Raw genomic sequence first — 22,043 nt, forward strand, 5'->3', positions numbered from 1 at the left:
CACAGGGTACGTGACATCTTCACCACACTCTACAGATTTCAGAGGAGGGGAAGAGCCTGACCCTCATTAACATCCTGGCATGTCACAGTCTAGCCACAGTATGGTCTAGATGGTTCAGACACTTTCAGGGAGGGTGCAAACTTTCTATTATTCAGACATCAAGAGATGCCTAGATTTAAGCTCTTCTACAGTAATATTTCTTACCTCTTTAATTTCTTTGAGAACTTTAATATTTTCCTTTTTTGAGCTATTATTACTTTTTCCTGCCCACCCTTTATTACAGTGAAAGTTTTGTGTGAATCAAAAAAGCCAAATTGTGCCCTTTAACTCAACAAAGTCACTGTCTGTTTTTTTCTCAAGTTTACAAACTCCATTGTAGTCAGTGGTGTGACTTTGACTTGCGTGGATTTTGGATTAGGCCCATATGAACTGTAGATGCTGTTGGCAGAATTAGCTCAGCAGTGAAGAGGGAGAAAGGATATGCGGGGACAAGAACAATAACTTACGACACTGCACTACAACACAGATGGTTGTGATTCATAACATTGGATGCATCCAGGGCCTTTTTTTTTCCTTTGGAGGGAAGACACATAGAAATATTTTGGACAGAATATAAGAAGGGTACATGCATGTAGTCACACATACATGGTCATAAGAAACAATTCTCTACTGATTTGGTATTCTATGGGGTCAAAACCCTTCACTGATTTTGATAGTATTTTAGAGATGTCCTTTGTCCTTGAAGTGGGGGAATCGCTCTAGGAGTGTTTCTTTGTCATGGGTACTCACATGTAACACACTTCTGTATTTTTGCATGCCAAATCCATCTTTCTCAATGTCCAATTTTTCTGTTTTATGCCATTTAATTTATTCAAATAAAACCAAGTATTATATGGAAAACTGCTGAAATCAAATCAAAAGTTGTAGCAATCTAGTGCAAAATCCTCAAAGGCTAAAGCACAGGGGCATTGTGATTCAAAGAAATAGGAGACAATGGGAATGTCTCCTGATGTATGTTCAAATTTGGGAATACTTCTGGCTGTTAACTAAATGGAAAAATATCACATCAGATATAATCATTTGACAGTCGTACAGAACTAATGAGTTAAGCTGTATAAGACACCACAATCCCGTTTCACAAAAAGGACTGGAGAAGGATAGGGAATCAAGAGAAGATGGTTGCTGGAGCACAGCTAGAAGAGCACTGTGCCTGCTGTGCTAAATAGTTGTCTGTGTTCTTGTTTCTTTATTAGGAAACAGTAATGCTGCTTGGCAATGGTCAAGTTTTTAAGAGACCCATTTATAAATTAATACAACTCGGGAAGAATATTAACTGTCGTGAGTAGATAATTCATAAATATATTTATATTTATATCTATGTCTATATATATGATAGCAAAACTAGATTTACAGTTTACAGTGATATAACAGTAATAGTAGTAGTAATAATAATAATAATAGACTTTAGTAAGTTTGCTAGATCAGTTAGTGTAAGTTCTGTTAGCATCATTAAGGTCACAGAAATGATACTGGTTTATACCTTTAAAAATTCACCTAGTGATTTAACTTGATCATTAGAAGAAGCCTTTTGTATGTTTTAATATATATGAATTGTCTTTTTGCCATTCCTTACAATTACATTTTCTCAGATGGAAAGATCGGGGAGGAAAGAATGCAGAGTATTTTCAGTTTTTACAACTTGAAAAAAAATTAGAGGGGAAATGACTCAATGTAATTAAAATGTTTTCCCAATGACAAGGGTCACAAAAACCTCAGACTTGTGTCTGATATATGGTCTCACTGTCTGGGTCGAACTTCTAGGGTTAGTTATTTCTTTGGAGGAAGTTCATTGATTTGAGTTTCTCTCAAGATTTTCTCATATTTTTTGATATGCTGTCTTTTTTTCCCCCTTTCACAGTCTTAATCTTTCTATTGTATAATAGTCTCCTTTCTGACCCAAATTAACTGAAATCAATGAAAAAAGATAGTTCTGAAAAAAAAGCACATTTCTCAGACTAAGACAGCCACTGGATCTAGGCCTTTCACTCTCTCTGTGCTGATGGTGTTGTTGGTATTGATGGTGTTTTCAGGCTGTCTATCAAACTGGTTTAAGTCTTTTAACACATCATTTCTCACTGTCTGTCCCCCACTATTTCTCCTAGTTGTCATTCAAATTGTTCCACTAAGAGAACAAATAAATGCATGCCATGAAAACTAGCAAGATGATATAATGAATGAGTTACAATAAATGCCCCCAGCATAAAACAATTATGTACCTGCTATTGTCAAAAACATTCAACATTCCCTTTGTTGAAAAGGAAACAGCTATAAATTATTCACTGGGGCACTGAAACTCTTCTCTTTTTTCTCTTTCTTTTTTTTTTCGTTGCTTCCAATTAATTCTTCCCTGAACATCCCTAGGTATTTAGCTAAGGGTAGAAATTTACATGCAGAGAATTTTAGCTGTTTCTTGGGATTGTCAGACTGAGTGTCCAAATTAAAAATAATTAAAAAAACTTTACCACATTTTCCTGTGTATAATCAGAGCTCAGTTATAAATAATATCATTCAGGATTGGTATAGGTTATATGTATTCAGGGGTAAATATAAGTGGTTGTTTAACCCAGAGACCTTCCCGTTCCCAATAGCTCCCCAAGCTCCGCTGTCTTCAACTCTTTCTCATTTCAGAATTTGCTTCTTCCTGAAATATTTACCCCAGCCTCGCACTATCCTTATTTTCTTAATGACATTTTTTTGTGGTTTATCAAAAGATACAGTTTTCCTGCAGATACAGAAATCCTGAAGATTTTAAAGCAATAATGCTTTTAAAGAGGATTACTGAAGGTGAAGATTGAACAATTGTGAAAGCAACGAGAGATTTTTTTTTATATACCAGTTTTCTGCCAAACTATCTTCATGCACTGAGTCCTAGAGTAATGCCAACATGCAAAATTAATGTTCTGTCCTCACTCAGGAAGAGGTAGGATGAGGTCCAAATGGGGTCCTTGTTCTCTTTATTGTCATAAACCTAGAACATAGCAGGGCATCTGGAATAATTAAAGAAAGAAAGAAAAAAAAAAGATAAAGCATCTTTTTATTCATGGGGTGGGCCAAATAAATGCCTATTATAATGATTCAAGATGGCGCTAAGATGTGCCCTCTGTAAGCCCTAAAAGCCCTCTGTATTTCTGCTTCTGATAAAAGTCTAGTCCTTTTGCTTTGCCTTTGTGCCCATGAAAGTAATTGTCCATGCAGAAAGAGGGGTTCCTGGTGGGATTTGCTAATTTGTAGTTCTCCAGGTGTGAAGGACACATGCTGAAAGTGGACTATGCAAGCTGACACAAAGTTATATCTCCATCTACCTCTCCAAGCCAGAAGCCAGTGTCAGTTTGGGCATGTGTCCAGTGTATGGTTGTAACAGTGGATTTTACAGGCCAGCTGTAAATGTTAGACTGGACTTTCTGAGGTAGCCTAAGGCTTGAATGAGGAAAGGTCTAGGTTAAATGCACATGGAATGCATGAACCATGCCATTAACCTAAGAGCCCTGTAGTAGCAGAGAAAAGCTGCAATTACTTCCTAGCAAATTCCAGTCTGTTCGAAGTCATGCTCTTTTGATTCACAAACAGCATCTGAAGAAGAGGTGAGAGGCACTGATCATGGCAGAGAAAAGCCAGTTTGATTCAGTGAGAGAAACCCTACGTTTCTTACGAGCCAATAGTCCAAAATCCCAAGAAAAAGCGTAGAAAATGGGGATGGCTTTGTTTACCTTTGGTTTTATAAGAAGGACTCCTTTTAAATGCTTTCTGAAATATATTGTTTATTTGATATATGCTGCTTTGATATATGATGTTTTGTTGGGAATTAGCGTAACTAATGGTTCACTAAAAGGAAACCCTGTCCTCTAAACTACCAAAACCCATTAGACATTATTCAGAGATGTATGATACAAGCCTCGTTGCTTGTGATACCGTCAGACTAACGTCAGTGACCCAGGAGTTCCCTCTTGGTTTTGAGTCTGTTGTAATTAAAGCAGCTCTAAGAGCAGTGAAATTTAGGGAGAAGATTAGCCCAGCTGCTATACTTTGCTAAGCACTCCTCACTGCCTGCATCAGAGCTTTCCTTTACCAGTTCAATCACAGTCACTGCTGGGAATAGAAATTTAGTAGAAGTTCTGGAAGAAGAGAAGGTAGCTCCTATATCAATGTCTCCATTTGGTCCACAAGGACCTCAGTCATAAGAGTAAGTGGCATTAAGTGTGCAAAGAATGGAGTAGACTGCTGTGTCTGGTTGCTGTTTGCTTAGTGATATTTTTTAAAAATGGAAGAAGTACTGACCACATTTGTTTTTTTTTTCTCCCCCCCCCCACCAAAGGAACAATCCTAAATATTTCTGGGATTTTTGTATGTAAAGAGTGCTCAGCTGAACAAGGAACGTTTTCTTTAAAGATGTGTAACCAAAGCAAGAGAAATGAAAAGTTACATTGATAATCTTCTTCCTCATCCAGCTGAAAATAGTGTCTATGCCCGCTTATGAATCTGTCCTAAAAATTCAAATGTTTGAAAATGGGAGAATAACTTAATGCTCTTTCCAATTTCCCCCCCTTCAAGCATATTTGACTTTACTTCAAAGATAGTGTTTGAGTGCATGAACTCACATATTTCAGCAAATAAATTATTACGTGAAAATGATTGGTCTAGTTCTACTGACTGATACTGTTAAACATCACAATACTGACTAAGAATTACACTCACTAAAAATACTGATTAAATAATTTGAACACAATCATAGGAATGCATTCTTTTCCATGAATATTAAAATGGATATTTTTCAGGAGAACCATGGGTATTTGGAAGCTCAAATGGATAAAAGTTTTATGCTAAAAAGAAAAGGCACTTTATGAGCTCCATTTTAAAGTGTTGTTTATATTTATTTTTCATATTTTATATCTGAGAATGAACATAGAAAATAAACAAATGTAATACTTATCAATTTAGACTAAAATGTAGAATAAAAAATCAGTATTTCTAGAAATGAAATAGTGTTAAACTTTTACTTGCTTAAGCCAATATTCCGTGCTTAAAAAAGTATATGCTGTAATTGGTAAACAGATTCATCAAATTTACTTTCCAAGACTCTTCTAAGATTCCTCTCTAGTTGTGCACAACCTGGTAAGAAAAGAAAAGACAGAACAAGAGAAGCTTTCTCCAGATTTTGGGTGGGGTTGAACTGAACTTTTTGTGTATGCAAGACAGCTCTGGCAACTTTACACATACTTATTAATACAAAAGCTGTTCGGTCATGTTGGCTCCTTGGCCCTTTGCTTCTTTATTTCTTCATAAGGATGCCTACATGTGAGTTTTGTAACCATTAAATGTAATTAATAGCAGCACATTGCTAGAAAGTCAGACATAATTGATTTCTTATTTTTTCTGTGCTAAAGATCAAGGGGCTATATCCTTCTTCTGCCATTATGCATGCAGAGCTATAGGAGAATGGACCCTCTGGGACAAGTCTAATATCCGGTACACTGCTGTCTACCAGATCCTTATTATAAAAAGCTTTCTACTGTAGCCAAGCTGTGAAAAAGCTCATGCTATAGTGGCTGCAAAATGAGCAACTTTGATTACGTAGTCCCCATCAAGAGTAAAGTTATAAGTTAGCAAATTGAATTCCTGAACAAGACCTATTCATCAAATAAATCTGAATAGCAAGTGTTTTCAAGGAGATTACAGCACATTTTGGGGCAGTAAGAAAAGATGGTGTGTTTGGTGGATAGTTTTCTCTTGACTGTATCTGTTACTTGTAAAAATTAGTGCTAAGTGATTTTTTCCAGGAATATTAAATCAAATGAATTTCAGAAGGACCACAAGTATTTAGGAACTCAAATGGGTGAACAGTTTGTGCCAGAAACAGAACACATTTTATTTTAGTACTTTCAAACAGGCAAAGATTAAATGATTCATTTTGAAAACATCAGAACAAAACCTATTTGCTTTCTCCATCAAAATGATCTTTTCTGCTTTCATATCAAGCTGAGAATAAATAAAAAGACATGCCTTATTTTAGAGGGCTCCAACCTGCAGAAAAATCCTGCTTTAGTCAATGTCTTCATTAGATTCTTTTTCAAATTGTTGATTAAGAGAAATCTAGAATATTTTAAAAGGTGTTTTAAGGGACACATTGTTATGACATTGGTACATCTTGATCTGCTCATAATGCCTGCTTTTTAATCTGCTTGTAATCAGGAAGAAGCAGAAGGCTGGTGTTCCTCCTTTTGTACCAACCCATCTGAAGCAACCTATTGCCCCATTATTATCTTCTGTAGCAAAATTTACAAGTTTCAGGTTTTCTGACAGCAAAGCAAAACAAACTGTGTTGGTCAGCATAAGGATGAAGAAACAATGATAGCAGAAGCCATCCTTTCTCCATCCTATATACCTCACTAGCAAGAAAAGAACAGTATTGCTTGTAGCAAAGGAATTGTGTGGAACAGCTATACCCTAGATCAGACCTGTAAACTATGGGGATCAGAAATTCATGGTGTTTTCATGTTGGGCCCTACCTTGCTGTGGGGAATAAATATGATGACAGTAAACTCCCTGCTCTGGCAACAGGTACTGAAAGGGAAAATAAATTCAGATATTAGGAGAATGATAACTTCAGATGATGCATGGAATACAATAAAGAATCAAGAGATAGTAAAGAGCTTTTCCAAATGCTGGAAGAAGTGAAACCCTTTCCTTCTCAGGGAGAGTGATTTTGTGTAAATGGACATAAACTTGTATGCATGAGTTTTCCATTATCTGAAACAAGTACAACATTGCCTTATTGTAAGGGCCATCCCCTACAAGAAGAGTTCACTGGTAGGACTGGAATTGTAAAAATCAGTGGTTACATTCCAAAAGTCTGTAGATGCTACAATCTTGAGAATTGCAGTGCCTCTGTGTTGGCCTTTGTTATGTTACCTGTCACAGTATACAAAGTGTGCAGAAGTTTAAGTGATGTAGCACATGATTAATCCAGAAAAGCACCAAAATGCTAGTAAACCAAATGAGGACCCACCTAAAATTAATCCACAGGAAAACTCTGAAGACTTTGATTTCTGTCTTTTATCCATTACTCCTGGGGGCTGACTTTCAGCACTGCCTGGAATAAACTCATTTATTCCTCAGCATTTCCTAAAGACTCTCAGCATTCCCTATGCCGTATTTTGTGCGTGGGTTTCTGTGAATTCCTCACTGAAGGACAAAGGATCAAGAAAAACCTCTTCAGTGGCATAACCTGCCGTGACCGGCTTTATTCCTTGCAGAAACTACAAATTGCCGTTTTCAAAGACAAATATTTACCTTTACCCCTTTATTCCAATGAGAAGGCTGATTACTGTAGTGATTTAAAAACTCCTCATCTCTAACCTAACTTCATTTCTGATCAGTTTGTATTTATTTATTTCCCTTATTTGATGTTTATTGTCATTGCATATTCACAAACGAAAATCAGATTGCCCCTCACTTCTCATTCTGGTGGCCTAACAAGTCCAGCTTTTAATTTTTCCCATGTAAGATAGAACTGTGCTGACCACTGTAATGCATGTTCAGTGTGCCTGTTTTAGTTGTAATTAACTGTTTTAGATGGTGATGTCCCAGATAGTAGCTCTGGTTAGAGTGATTTTGAAAAGAAGAAGCTATACATTGAGATATACAAAATTTAAGATGGAGGGTTTGCCAACCTACAATGGTATAAATGTACATAGCTTTACTATGCTTTTATGATTGTCTTCTCTGGATGGAGCTTTAATCTTACACATCTTTGAGACAGATCTTCTGTTTGACACTGAGGAAGGCTTTTTGCAACCACTTTAGCCGCTCTCTAAAAGCTCATTAAACTGTTAATTGAATCCAATTCATAATATAAAAATCCTCTGTTTTCACTTCTGTGTCAGTCGAATAGAACTTTAGCTTTTCCTTGTTGCAGATTAAAAAATGTCTAGTCACTGAAGCATTGATTAGAGAGGCAACAAGGAGGGAGCAGCTTTTCATTTTGTCTCATGGACTATGCTGGAAGGAACAGTAGCTTCAGACCCTAAAATCTTCTGACTACCTGTAGAAAGGTAAGTGCAGAAAGAACATCAAGCCAAGCTATTCCTGAGGCAATTTAGCTGTTTGTTGAAAGGTTGAAATAATTTAATATAGTACTTGTTGCAGAAGGGCCTTAATTGATATACAGAGGCAATATATCTCAGTGCAACAATTCAGTCTCAACCTCTAATACATGCTGATGTGGTTTATTTTTGTGTTATTTACGTAGTGTGTGTTCTGCCCTCAGCTGGGCAGCACGATTTTCAAATATGACTTTGAGAACAAAAGGTTTGTGAGTAACTTTGGGAGTGAATTAAAAGGGACAAATCAGAATCTCTGGAAGTTTTCTTCCCCAGTGAATTGCTCATGAACTGTTTAATGATCCTGCCTGACATCTCTTCGTATATTTTGATAACTGTCCACAGCTTTTTTATAGAACTACTTCATAATGTTTTAATACCGTGTTAGTGAATTTCTGTTTTGCTATTTGCTTGCACAGAGTAAATCTCTTTGTGTGGAAGATTTTATTCTCTAATTTGTGAAGGCAACCCATTATTCCAGGTTAAGTCTTCATATTTCTCTTAACAAATGAGCAGAATACTCGTATTTCAACCTTATCCATTCATCACAGAAAAGGAAAAAAAAAAAAGGTATCTTAATGTCTCTTGGATGACCCATCTTTCTTATGCATTACATATAAGGCTTATTATATATTTGTCTGCACTGTCTATACCTGGATATTCAGCAAAGGTTATTCACAATAATATAAAAAATGAATAGTTAGATATCAGTACTGCATTATTCATTATTTGAGTGTCTTACTAGAAGAACAAATGCTGTACATAATAAAGTATATTTTCTTTGCTTTGAAAGTAAGTACTTGTTTCAGTTTCAACTAAAGCAGGCATGAGGGAGAAGAGCAGTTTACAAGCATAAGAGAGAATGGTTTACAGATTTAGCATTTCTTCAGATTGTATGCTGCAGTCCTGCTCACAGCATATATCTCCTCTAATTTTTAGAATTACAGCACAACATCAAGAGAAGTTGAGAACTAAGATTACCCTATAACAATGTTTTTGTTCCAAAGAAATACATCTCATCAAAGAAACTGATGATAGCAGAGCCAAAACAATATGTGTGGCTTCAGATTTTGGTACATTTAATCCGAAAAGAGATAGCAAATGCAGAGTTTTTGTCTGAAACTGCATATTTCCATAGATATGATATGACAACTGACGAATCTTAGCCATCAGAGGTGATTTGGTAGAAATGATACAGCTGGCAATACTGCTGTCAAGAAAGTGAGAAAATAAGGTCTAACTTGTAATCTCTTTCCCTTGTGTGGCTGCAGAGCTATGTATGGAATAACAGTTTTATTAGATGAAAATGCATCTAGGTTGCAAATATTTTGATTGTGAGACAAATCTCAGGGTTTTCCTATGATCTCTCAAAATCTTCCCAGACATCGTTTGCAGGATGGGAATAATAAACAATATGTGCATTGGCTAAGAACATTTACTGGCAGAGATACACTCTGGGGGAAAGAAGAGCATGCCTTTCAGATTGTCACTGTACAATCTCTAAGTATACCGATTGGCAAAATACATTAAAAAAAAAAAAGAAATAGCATTTTTTATTTTACTTACTCAGACATTTCTACACTAAAATTATCTGCATTCTGAAAATAAATATATACAGTATGGATTCAAGCTCTAATTTACATCCAGGTAGTTCTGCCGAGGTTAAAAATAGGGTTTCCTGTTCTTACCAGAAAACACATGTATACACCAAAGAAAACATGTTTGTATCAGAGAAAATAAAAGGCAATGTATTCCATTATGGATGATTAACAAAAGGTTTATTTTGAAAAAAAATTGACAGCAATCTCCAGATATATTCATATTTTAAGTGCCTCTTAATAGAAAAATACACTAAATCATTTTATATGTATCCATCAAGCAGTTGTGATTTGTTGTATAGCAAGATGTATTCTGCTCTAATCTGCTGTGCTGTAAATGAAGTTAATGGAGTTAGATTGAAATAAAAGCTGCAATTAAGCCAAGGAAAAGTAATTAAAGGAAATAATGTCGCAACATTGTAGTAGCAATGCAGGAAATCTCAATGAGAAGCCCTATAGAAGCAGCAGATGATTTTATTTTAAAATTAAATAGAAACAAAAATGTTTGTGCTCATCCTAGCTCACAGTCTCATATGCACATGCTCACAAAACAGCAAGATGGTGGTATCCAGGTAGTCAGTCTAGGAGAAGAAGAGAGACAAGAGAAGCGGTTTATTTTAGTCCTCCTTTTCGAAACTCTTGGATTTTTCTTAGACTGGTAACCATATGCTTGCTTTGGATGAACCTTTTTAACCCTTTAGGAAGTGACCATGATAACTCTCTCCACCCTGACCCACCTCTGTGAGCATCAAGGTTTACTTCGTTCTTTGTGTCCCCACCTGGGTGCCTTGTGAAGCTCAGCCTAAGTGTGTGCTAGGATGGCACCTGTGGGTGCCATCTATGCAAGCTCATGATTTAGGCCCTCTCTTGTTTTTTTCTTCCTGGTGTTTCCACAACTGTATATACTCAGTCATTGTCTATTCATACTAATCTTAACCTTTCTATTATAATTCTCTCTATATAATTAGATAATTAAAACTTAGATAGTTAGATAATAAAATTAGATAATAAAACAATGTCTATTGTTTCTGATGACTGAACTCCATAAATTCATGTAACTTGAATACTAAATGAATTACTTTTAGGACTTCTGTGGTTCTTACTACATAAATATTTAGAATCCAGAAGTAATAATTTACACTTTTCTTGCTCAGTGCTTTACTTTTAGGCTATGTGAATAAGGAGATGTATGACCACAGTCAAACTGCAGTGAAACTGTCCTACAAACTGTAGGACTTTCATTTATAGCATGACCAGTATGGTGTAAGGTAGCCTTTTTGTAAATGAGAAATGGAACCCTGTTTCTATTTGAGAATATTCATTCAGAACAAGTCCCATGCTCAGTTCCTGTCCACATTTAGCCTGTCCTAACAATGTGTAGGACAAAGTTGAAAAGAGAAACTTGTAAGACTTCAGAAAGTCTTCAGTCTGTCCTCAAATTCTTTGCCAAAGCAGAAAATACCAGTGATTTTTCAGTACAAACTTGTGCCAGAAGACAGTAGCTATCTTAGCATTCCCAGGACACAGACCACTTTGGGGACTTGTGACTTCTTTAAAATAAGCTAATAATAGAGAGAGCATGACTGGCAACATCTCTTTGTATATAGTGATGTATTTGGAATCAACAGTAATGCTTGAACTGAGATCCTTTACCTTTGAAAGGATAGGGAAAGAAATGGTACAGAAGGAGATCTCTGGAAGGCTTCTTATGTCACCAGTTTTCTTTTCCTTTCTCGGTACACCACTCTCCAACACACTGACTTTGTGGACATAGTATATAATGCCTGTTTCATCCCTACTGCTCCCCAAGATACATGAGAAACTGATAAACCCTACTGCATTTTGGAACTTTTTTTGGCCCCTGAAACTGTAGAGGAATGAAATTTCATTAAACAGATAAGAAACGTATTACTATTATTATGTTGATAAAATTGCTATTTAAAGATGTGTAAGGCACATCCGTTGAACATCAGACACCTTACTAAAAAAGTAAAATAAAAAAAGTCCCAAAATGACACTACAGTTTCAGAAGATCCTTTAGGTGTGCTCCAGGTCTTAAGATTCAATGCAAAACATTTTTTTTTTCCAGCTGTATACATTAAAATTAATCATCAGCCATGTGACTAAGGCTGTCATAGTATAGATACACATGTAAATTAATACAAACATATTTTTTGGAGTAATGCACAGTTAATAAATACTTGCTACTGTGCCTGCTCAGTATGTATGTGTGCATATGTATAATCTGAATATCTTCATACAGTAATCAGTACAATCCTGTTGTAAATTACAGCTTTAAATAAATAATTATGAAAATGGAAGCAAATTAGCCTTTGAAAAGGTAAACAGATTTGATGTTTTTATGTTTCTATGTCATTTAAGGGACTGTGTATGTTAATTGAATACCAAGTTTATTTTATTTATTGCTAAGTTGATTGCTATTACTTTATGGCTTGTCATGTAGCATCTCTTGGAGATGTTTGGGAAAAAAAAAAAGTAAAGGGTAATTTAAAATCTATTAGTTGAATAAAGAATAATAATCCTTTTTTCCTGTCTAGAAAATAAAGTTCTGGAACTATGAAACTGCATCATTCTGAGAAAAGTGATGCTAGTCACACAACGCAGAGAAAATGCATCTGATCAAGGATAATTGTATAATTTTAATTTACTGGATGACTCCACTTAGATCTGTTGTGAAAAGTCAGATGATGAAACATAAACACCGTCCAAACTGATGTCTGGTATCATATCTGTAAAAATGTGTGTTGCTTTAAGAGGCCACTCTTCTGTTCCCGTGCTCCCAGAAGCTGATGTTTTTTCCACATGTGGTATAACCTAATAGAACTAGCTGATCATAAATTGTAGAGTGGAAACAATTATTTTTAGTATCACCTGTCCTGTAAGGTACAATGTCTGAATGTCTGAATTCTGGAGGGGCATTTATCTATGAGAAAAAAAGTATTTTTTTTCCAAATCTCTTTATGCAGTTTATTATTTGTGAATTATTGCAAAATGCTTTTACAATTTATCATTGCAAATGCTCTTATTTAATGCACTTTCTACAGAAGTTGTCTAGAATAAACTGAGAAATAGATACGTAATGCAAAGGATAGAAATGAAATCGGATAGAGTTAAATATGCAGTGAAACTTCCCTTCCACCTCCTCCTTAAAAAAAATAAAAATAAAATGAAAAGAAGGTTGTACAATTACATGAGTAATCTAAAATAGAATATCTGTGCCATGATCTGACCTTACCTGTGGTAAGAAACCTTAATAAACTGTTATTCCAGATTTCCAGGATTGTACTTGAGATCCAGCTCTAGACTTGAGGTTCAGATTGTTAAAATAAATCAGTCTTAAGGAATTTCTAAACCGTAAAAACACAGGTTTATTCATCCATTGGTCCACAGTAGGATGTGTGTGAAAAACAGAATGTGTTTTTAATGGAATCTGCATATATAAATCTTTCAAATATAAATAGAAAACAAAAATCTCTTGTTTATATTCCTAGATTAAATCTACATCAAAATGGAATCAGAGTTGAGACGATGTATCAGTAAGCTAAAGTGAAATGCTTTGAAGGAATGCTCTAATTCCTCTGAAAAGAGAAGGGATAAATTTTGGAAATTTAGATTCAAGGCAAATCTTAATAGAAATCTAAGCTGCAGAAGAACACAGCTAATGTACTCAGATAACCTTAACTCTGCCCATTAGCAATCCTTTTAAACTATCAGGCAATTATTTTTCTGTAATTGTTTTTGCACAGTCCAATTAGATGAAACCATTCCTGTTAGATTGTTTTCATTTTTATTTTCTCTTGTAGTGTCACTACAGTGTGAAATTAATGTTCTCTGCATCTCTCTGCATCTTAAGTCTTGTTTACACTCTGTATTGATGACACCAATTCAACTGAACAAATGCTGGTAGCGCTGACAAAAGTCTTAGAGAGGTTGCTGACTGCCAACATCATTTCAGTACTGCCTTAGTTAGGCTTGCTCCCAGCTGGGAGAGCTGGCATGGTGCTGAAAAGGGTTTTTATTGTCTAGATCAGAGCTCTCTACTCTGCTACATTTAATTGCTGCAAGATGTCCTTTATAGATAGGTGTCTTCGAAGTTGTTGTCAGACTAGTGATAGACAATGTTGGGTCTGAGACAATTTAAATAGTTTGTGAAACATAAGAAAGAAAAACCTTTGCATGTTTGTTTGAGTCTTTGGAGGTCTTGGGGCTAGGTATAATCTCTGGAAAGGAACATGATCATTTTCTGGCCTTTCTTTTTCCTGATATGATATTAGCACTTCCAGGAGTCCATTAAGATTTCATGTTCAAGGTTTAGAATATTTCCCATTCAGACTATTCCACACAGCAAATATGCAAGGTATACTGTATTATATTATATTTAGGCTTATATTTAGACAGGATGCAAAGTCAATTTGATATTTAGTCATGGGCAGATTAGATGTGTAGCAGTAGCCACCTTAGAAAAAATTACACTGCCTCCTGTCAGCAGTTCGGCTAAACTGTTCCCTGAAATTCCTGTTACAACCTGTTCCCCACCTACACTGCTCATCACCCAGAAGTGGAGCCTCCTAAGCTTGGTTTAGCAGTTGGCTCCTTACTTCTCATTCTTCTTAACTCCACCATCCACTCAAGTTTACACCAGAAGTTCCTCTCCCTCTGCAGAGAAAATCTAGTCTGTGCTTTTTCCTCTCCCTTTGCTCTGCCCCAAAGCAGTTATTATGGAAAGGACAGCATGCTTTTAGATAGGCAGCCTTGTGTCACACTTTCCAAAATGAACTATGAATGATTATGTAAATAAAAGAAAACAGATCACCTGAAACTTTACTGAATTTTTTTAGGATCAAATTGAAAATACTTTTTTTTTTGTGTGTGTGTGTGTATCTTTGCACCCTGGGTTGTTGTGGCACAGGAACAGCTGTTTCTTAGCTATCAGATGAATGCCTGAACTGGAAGTACTCACAGGAAAGTTTTCATTCTGATATTCCCAGTGTTTATCCATGCTTTGTAGTTGTTTGAAGCTTCCTAATTATTATCCTTTCTATAGCATGGATCTTGTTTTGACACGAATAACCATACCTTAAAACTTCTAATTCCACTATTTGTGCTACAGACTTTAATGTGGCTGCTCATGGAATGATGTGAGTAGGTATGTCATAATAAAGCTAGCTATAAAAAGTATTTCAATTGTATTTAAATCCATTTTCCTAGACAAAGGTAGAAGACTAAATATATTTTTCCAGCATCTAGAATTAATTTTATACTGTCTAGGGGTTGTTCATAACCGTGCTGCACTTTCTGTGAAATTGGCCTGTACAGTTTAGTTTGGTTTCATGCATGAGTCTGAAATATGTCTCATTTTCTCTCTCTCTCTCTCTTTATTTATTTATTTATTTATTTTAAGACTTCACACCTTCTCTTCCCTATGGAAGGATTTGTGTTGGGTTATTTCATGACTCAGGTTTTCTTTAGGACTGGCAATCAAAAGGAAGAAAAAAAATAGAAGGTAATGGAGATCTCCCCTCAGCTGCCTCTGTTTCATATCTTAATGTGTTAAGAAATATTTTAAGCTAGTCTTACAATTGTTTTTTTTTTTAAGTAGAAACAAAGTTTCTTTGTATAAGGAAAATAAGCACTAATTGATTATGTCATAAATCAATAGATTATCTCCAGATTCTTGCTATTAACTCCCCTCACCCCTATCACCCCAAAAGTCTTACAAGCTGCATATAGTCTCTGGGGAATTTAATTGATCTTCTGAGGTATTTATACATAATTTGAAAACACCTGCACTTACAAAGTTATTCAGAAGTTCTTGAAAGCATTTGGAATAATGTTTTCAGAATGTGTAGTGCTTAGCAGGTGCCAACTGAGGCAAGCCGTACAGGTATTAATCTGAACACTATTCACCTTGTTTGTTCATTATAGTAACTTGCTATAAGCCAAGATACATGGAATGCATGCTGCTTAAAGTGGAGTTAAGGTCTAATGAATTGTACATATGCATACTATCCTAGACCTTTTTCCTTCTAATCTGTGATCCAGCCAATGACTTGCAGATGTTTTATATGATCCTATCATATATGGAGGCCAAAAGTAACTACTTTGTGTTGATATAATTCCAAAGTCAGATGTTTTCCTTGCTTGCATTATTATTAAATCTAAGAAGGGAGAGCACACTAAGAATATTGTTAAAGGTTATTTTATCGCAATAACTAAATATATTTAAAAATACACTATATTTGTATGTATGTATACATATGTATCAAGCAATAAAACTTAGAGAGTAGATATGCAGATTTGTACCTACGTTTACTGGTTTAAATCTGTACACAAGTACAAATGAGTTACTAATGTTCACAAAATCAGAGGATACTTGAGGTTGGAAGAAACCTCTGGAGATCATCTGGTCCAAACCCCTGCTCATCCCCACCTAGAGCCAGTTGCCAGGGACTATGTCCAGATGGCTTCTGAGTATTTCCAAGGATGTTAGCTCCACAACCTCAAATAATGTTTGCCATTGTTGTTTTTCTCACAGAGAAGCAGAATTGGTAAAATATAATTAACTGAAAATAAGGACAACTCTTCTTTGCTCTGTAGACTCTGCAAGTCTGCCCATCTTCCTGTTCCTGTTCTCTTGCTTTTCGAGGTCTGTGTTTAGATTGCAAACACTTTGGGAAAGGGCTGTCTTCCTTATGTTTTCATAGTGCTTAACAGAGTGACTCATATGGTCTCAGTTCTTTGGACAATAGTGCAATACTAATGGTCAGATGGGAATATTAAGCCGAAGGGTCAAGACCTAAGCTATAGAATTTGCCTGAGAACAGGTAAGCTCCTTCTCATTGCTCCATCTCCCTGGAGTCTAAAGCCACTGAATCTGTTGTTCAAATATAATAGGGCCAAAGAGCAATCCCCGGCCTCAAAATAAAATGGTGTACGCTGGTCTTTGGCCATACTGCTCAGAATTAGCTCCCACTATTTGTATATAGTATACATTTGTACTACCAAGCACTCAGGCCTGGGGCTGTTGTGATATTTCTCTCACCCTAAGAAATACCATTTTTTTGGGAGGGTGGCTGTTTTAGTCCAGGATACTGAAATAATGTGAGGTTATATTGGCAGACCATGTCAGGGGCAGCTTTCTTGCGTAAAGCTAAGGGTACACGCAGCACAACATGAAAAGTGGTGATGTATAAGGGCAAAAATTCTGTTATGATATTTCTAGAGGTGGTATTATCTGGCAGGAAAAAAAAATCTGGTGAAATCTCACAGGGGATGACTTTAAGGAGCAGCTCATGGCATGAATTATTCTTTCAAAGGAGGCAAGCTTTCACCAGCTCTAATTTGACATATATGCTCAAAGAATACATAAATGCCTCATTACACTAAGTACATATGCATTAAGGATATGTACAGTGCAAAGCACAGTAGCCCCAGTTACTTTCATCTAACAGCATGGCTGCTAGTCCCTTATTAGAGCTCCTGAACTATTTGACTACACACCAGCCACCATCTTGCCGCTTACTTTTTTGGTGCAGGAAGGTGGTGCTCTGCTGCGTCACGGCCCAGCTTTAGGTAGTGTGTATGTGCATGCACATAAGCATAAGCTGGAAGTCTCTCTCTGTTCCTTCTATCCCCTTTCTCCCAAGACTATCCCAGATCCCGGGAGTTGGCAAAGTTTGCTCTCCTCTTGGTGAGGTGAACGTGCAGTTTCAGCTTTGACGATTATTCAAAAAGTTTCAATGTTATGTTCAGTGGGGTAATTAGAAGTTTTATTTTAAGCAAAAGACTGAAATCTCACTTATCTCATACCCCAAAATGAATGTACTTAAGGACCAAGGCTTAAACACAGCATTCACTGTCACTTTGGGGATATCATCCCAGGTTGTTAAGATACTCCAGAGTCAAGTTTCTGTCCTAGAAATACTTACATTTGAAGGAATATCTTAATGTTTGAAACACAGAATACCTCTTACAACAAGGATGTTTTTTTTGGAGACGAAGAATAGTGTCTGAGTTGGTTATATATAGTTGACTGACTTGGAGGAAACCCTCATATAACTACACAGCAATTTCAGTTATAAATGAACAGACATCTGGATCTTAAATATAAGGGGTATCTTGGGATAATTATTTTTAAGGTCACAAAGTAATTATTTCAAAGAGAAATGTAGCTTTAATATATAGATATTCATTTATGTTTCTTACTGCTAAATACTTTACCTGCATTTGTCTGCCTATTTTTTGGTGTGGAACATTTTTTTCTTTAACACATGACTTTGTTGTGAAACACTAAATAAGCATAAAGTTTACTCTGAGCAAAAATCCAGCTCTGATATCAGCAGCATTCATCCAATTCTTCACATTCAACTGTTCTCTTGAGTGTAAGTATCATTCATCATGGCAATGTTCATTACACTGGATTTACTTCTCATAACAGAACAGTAATAATCTTTCACAGACTTTTAATAATTACTAAAACTATGTAACTAAGTGGTGGAAGGACACACTAATGTTTGCCAGTTACTCAAAAGATGTCTTGGAGACATGGACATGTTATCACTATAAGCAAATTTATCAAATGTACTATGTCATATTAAAAAATAAATAAATATTATTAACAAGAATACCTGTTTTTCTGAAGCAAAGCTACCAACATGAGAATGTCCTGACTATTTGACTTTGAAGCTTAAACTCATGGGATATCAAGAAATACATAGCAAAGGTATATGTACATGAAGTTGCTTACCCCACATAACATCTTCCCTTAATCTGAGGGTTATTATGAAAAATTTATAAAGTGTTACAATATCCCTATATGCATTATCTTTCTTTTCTGCAAAATGGAAAACATGACATTTCTTTTCTTTCAACGTAATTTGAGATCTACAGGTTAGAAATGGCAGCTAAAGACTTACTGTTCCTGGGGAGTCCAGAGCGGTACAGCCTCTATCATACAATATTACAATAAAAAAACTTACTCAGAATACCAGTCTATTTGCAATTATGATTGGTCCTTGCTTTTTTTTAGTGTCTTTTCAAGACCCTTACCAGCATAGTGTGACATCTATTGTGAATGGTGTTGAGACATTTTGGGGTTACTCTATGTAAGTGTTGTTGTACGTTCTGAACTAGGTTTTCACCAGCCTAATAAAGATTTTGGTGGACTTTTATTAGCATTCAGAGCTTTATTAGTCTTTTATCTGACTGTTGCTTTGGCTTTTCCTTTGATTGACTGTGCCTATATCAGGAATGCTATGTCAGCTAAAATACTCATCACTCCTTAATTGTAATGCTGCCTTATAGTGAACAGGGTTCCAGAGAACCAGTCAACTACTGTTATAGCTAAACTCAGTGCTTTGCTATAAATAGCTCCATGCCCAAACTGTCTCAGGTTATGTAGAATACTCTTGTATCAAAATGCTGCTTTTTTATTTGTTGATGCAGATATTTATCATAACAGTCGTGCTATGCATTTGCTTTCCAGAAGCATTGTCTTATAATGGTCCATGGCTTGGTGGAGACGTATACTTTCAGAGAAGTAGCATGGATTTTGTAGGTATCTCGAGTCAGAAGTGTGGGTCTGATTGTTTTGAACCTTTTTTATGTCCTTCCATACTGTACACATTTACCCTCTGCATATGTGCACCTAAACACTGATACGTCAGTCCCATCACCCAGGCAGAAGGACTGCTACCTTGTATGTATTTGTGTCAGAGAGGTAGTTGAGACATACCAGTTAATAGTTAATTGCATAATGTATTTGCTGTATATTTACTAATCTTAAAATTCTGTAAGCTTTATATTACAGCTTATTGTATAAATCCGTATTAATATATAGGCTGTGTGGGAGGTGGCATATTTAACTTGGTAAAACCAGCTGTTAAACCTGTTACAGTGAGCTGATATTTATTTCCTCATCACCTCTTCTTACTGCTACTGAGTCCTCTGGACTTCTTCCAGGACTTCTTCTTCCCTCCATTGCCAGTTCCTGCTCTTCCTCCCCTCTCCCACTGGTGTCGTGCTCCAAGTCCCATGTACATTCAGGAGAACACAGCTTCTGCTGGTCCCCTACCCGTGGTACCAAACTGGTTGAAGAGGCTGCTCTGCCTCCCTGCATCATTTCTGCCAGATCCACATGTTCCCAGATACACAGCAGGGATGCCAACTGACTCCCAGGCTGATGTTTCTTGTAGGTGCCTCTTCCAGGCTTCCCCACTGAGACTCATGATTAGCTGATGTGGACCCCATTGACTCCTTTTTCTTGGAAGAAATTGGTCTTGGCAGAAGCACTGTCATGTGTTGAAATGACAGAAAAACAACACATAATTGTGATTCTATAGGTATAGGTTATATGATTTGGATGGAGGTACTAGCTGACTTTTTCAGTATATTTTTACGACATTACCAAGTAGATACAGATAATGAGATAGATTATATTATTTTAGCTGTTCTTTGTAAAACTCCAGATGAAATACATTTTTATACTGGATATTTTAGGAACTGCTCTTGTCTTACATGACCTAATACTGCCTGGCTTACATTGCAGTGTGACTGATGAAAGGCCCTGAAGCAGGCTGTCTACTTAATAACGTGGTGGAAATTATCATTGTCCCATGATCTCACAGACAGCACCGAGTCATGTAGTTCTTCATTCTGATCTTCATGCCTGTATTTCCTTTGTGTTGTCAGTGGGACAGCTAGATATTTATAGAATGGTTTGGATTGGAAGAGACCTTAAAGTTCATCCAATTCCAACCCCCCTGCTATGAGCAGAGACACCTCCCACTAGATCATGCTGCTCAAACTGGCCTTGAACACTTCCAGGGATGGGGCATCCACATCTTCTCTGGCCAACCTCCAGGTGGGGTCTTATGAGAGCAGAGCAGATGAAGACAACCACCTCCCTTGCCCTGCTGGTCACTCTGCTTTTGATGCAGCCCAGGATGCGGTTGGCCTTCTGGGCTGCAAGCACACATTGCCACCTCATGTTGAGCTTCTCATCTACCAACACCCGCAGGTTCTTCTCCTCATGGCTGCTCTCAACTCATTCTCCGCCCAGCCTGTATTTGTGCTTGGGATTGTCCCAGCCCAGATGGAGGACCTCACACTTGTCCTTATTGAACTCCATGAGGTTTGCACAGGCCCAGCTCTCGAGCCTGCCCAGGTCCCTCTGGATGACATCCCTTCCCTCCAGTGTGTCGATCACACTACACAGCTTGGTGTCACTGGCAAACTTGCCGAGGGTACACTCAATCCCACTGTCCATGTCACCAACAAAGATGTTAAATAGCGCCGGTCCCAATACTGAGCCCTGAGGAACAGCACTCATTACTGATCTCTATCTGGACATTGAGTCATTGACCACAGCTCTTTGAGTGTGACCATCCAGCCAATTCCTTACCCATCAAGTGGTCCATCTGTCATTTAGGCCTGGGATTTGCTCACCTACTACTGTGTTGTTGAGGCAGGGTGGCTAAATTAGCCAGTGGGAATACCAAAGAGAAAGGCAGATTAGAAGCACTTTCCTGTACCTCTAACTCCATACCTATTAGAGGTTATTTGCTTTTGCCAAATGTGCATTCAGTTACACAGTAAGGTACAAAAATATCCGAGTGTAAATGATTATATGTTCATATAACCTAAATTTGCATTCACAGTCTTACGGTCTTTTTTTGTAACAGTGTTTGTTAGCTTTTTCTGCAAGAATTTGTCCAGTCACCTCTTGAACTAATACAAACTTATAGTACTCTTTGCTTCCTCCCACTATCCAGGGTCAGCTGGATGGCTTTCACTTCTGACAGCTGGCTTGTGGATGGTGGCAAATGCTTTTGTGTGAAAACCTACTTTCTTTGTATTTGGTTTTATATTTTGTATTTCTTTTTTATCCTTCATTTTGAACCCATCACGTGCTACTTTTCTTTGATCTCCTTTAGTTCTTTTATTGAAATGACACAATCAATGATATGTATTTGTGTGGCAACATTAGGCAGAACACAGCCCTCAAGAGGCTGTCAAGACAAGTATATACCGTGACCACGTATATTAGACACTGTTTGGTGTTCTTGGAGGCTATCAGCTACTCAGAGATACACAAGGAGTGGGTCTGCACAGCCTCACCATGCAGGACGTTACAGCTCAATGACAAATCAAGACCTAACTTTGCCAGTGCATGCCAGAAGGAATTTGTGGCATCCTTAGCTCATGCTCAGCTCAGCTGGCTGCAAAGGGTGCTACAGGTATCACAGTGGTGGGCACCCTGTGCTGCAGA

The 22,043-nt window shown here is 36.9% G+C and overlaps 1 long non-coding RNA gene across 5 annotated transcripts in view; it reads left to right on the top strand.

The window, feature by feature from the left end:
- LOC310893526 overlaps positions 1-22,043 on the top strand; it is a 221,826-nt gene that overhangs the window by 87,974 nt on the left and 111,809 nt on the right. For all 5 annotated transcript variants that reach the window (XR_014579061.1, XR_014579062.1, XR_014579063.1 and 2 more), the window contains one exon: positions 7,973-8,108. This is a non-coding gene — a long non-coding RNA (uncharacterized lncRNA). The remainder of the gene's footprint in view (positions 1-7,972; positions 8,109-22,043) is intronic.

This window comes from Anser anser, assembly GCF_964211835.1.
Source record: "Anser anser genome assembly, chromosome: 2".
NCBI lineage: Eukaryota > Metazoa > Chordata > Aves > Anseriformes > Anatidae > Anser > Anser anser.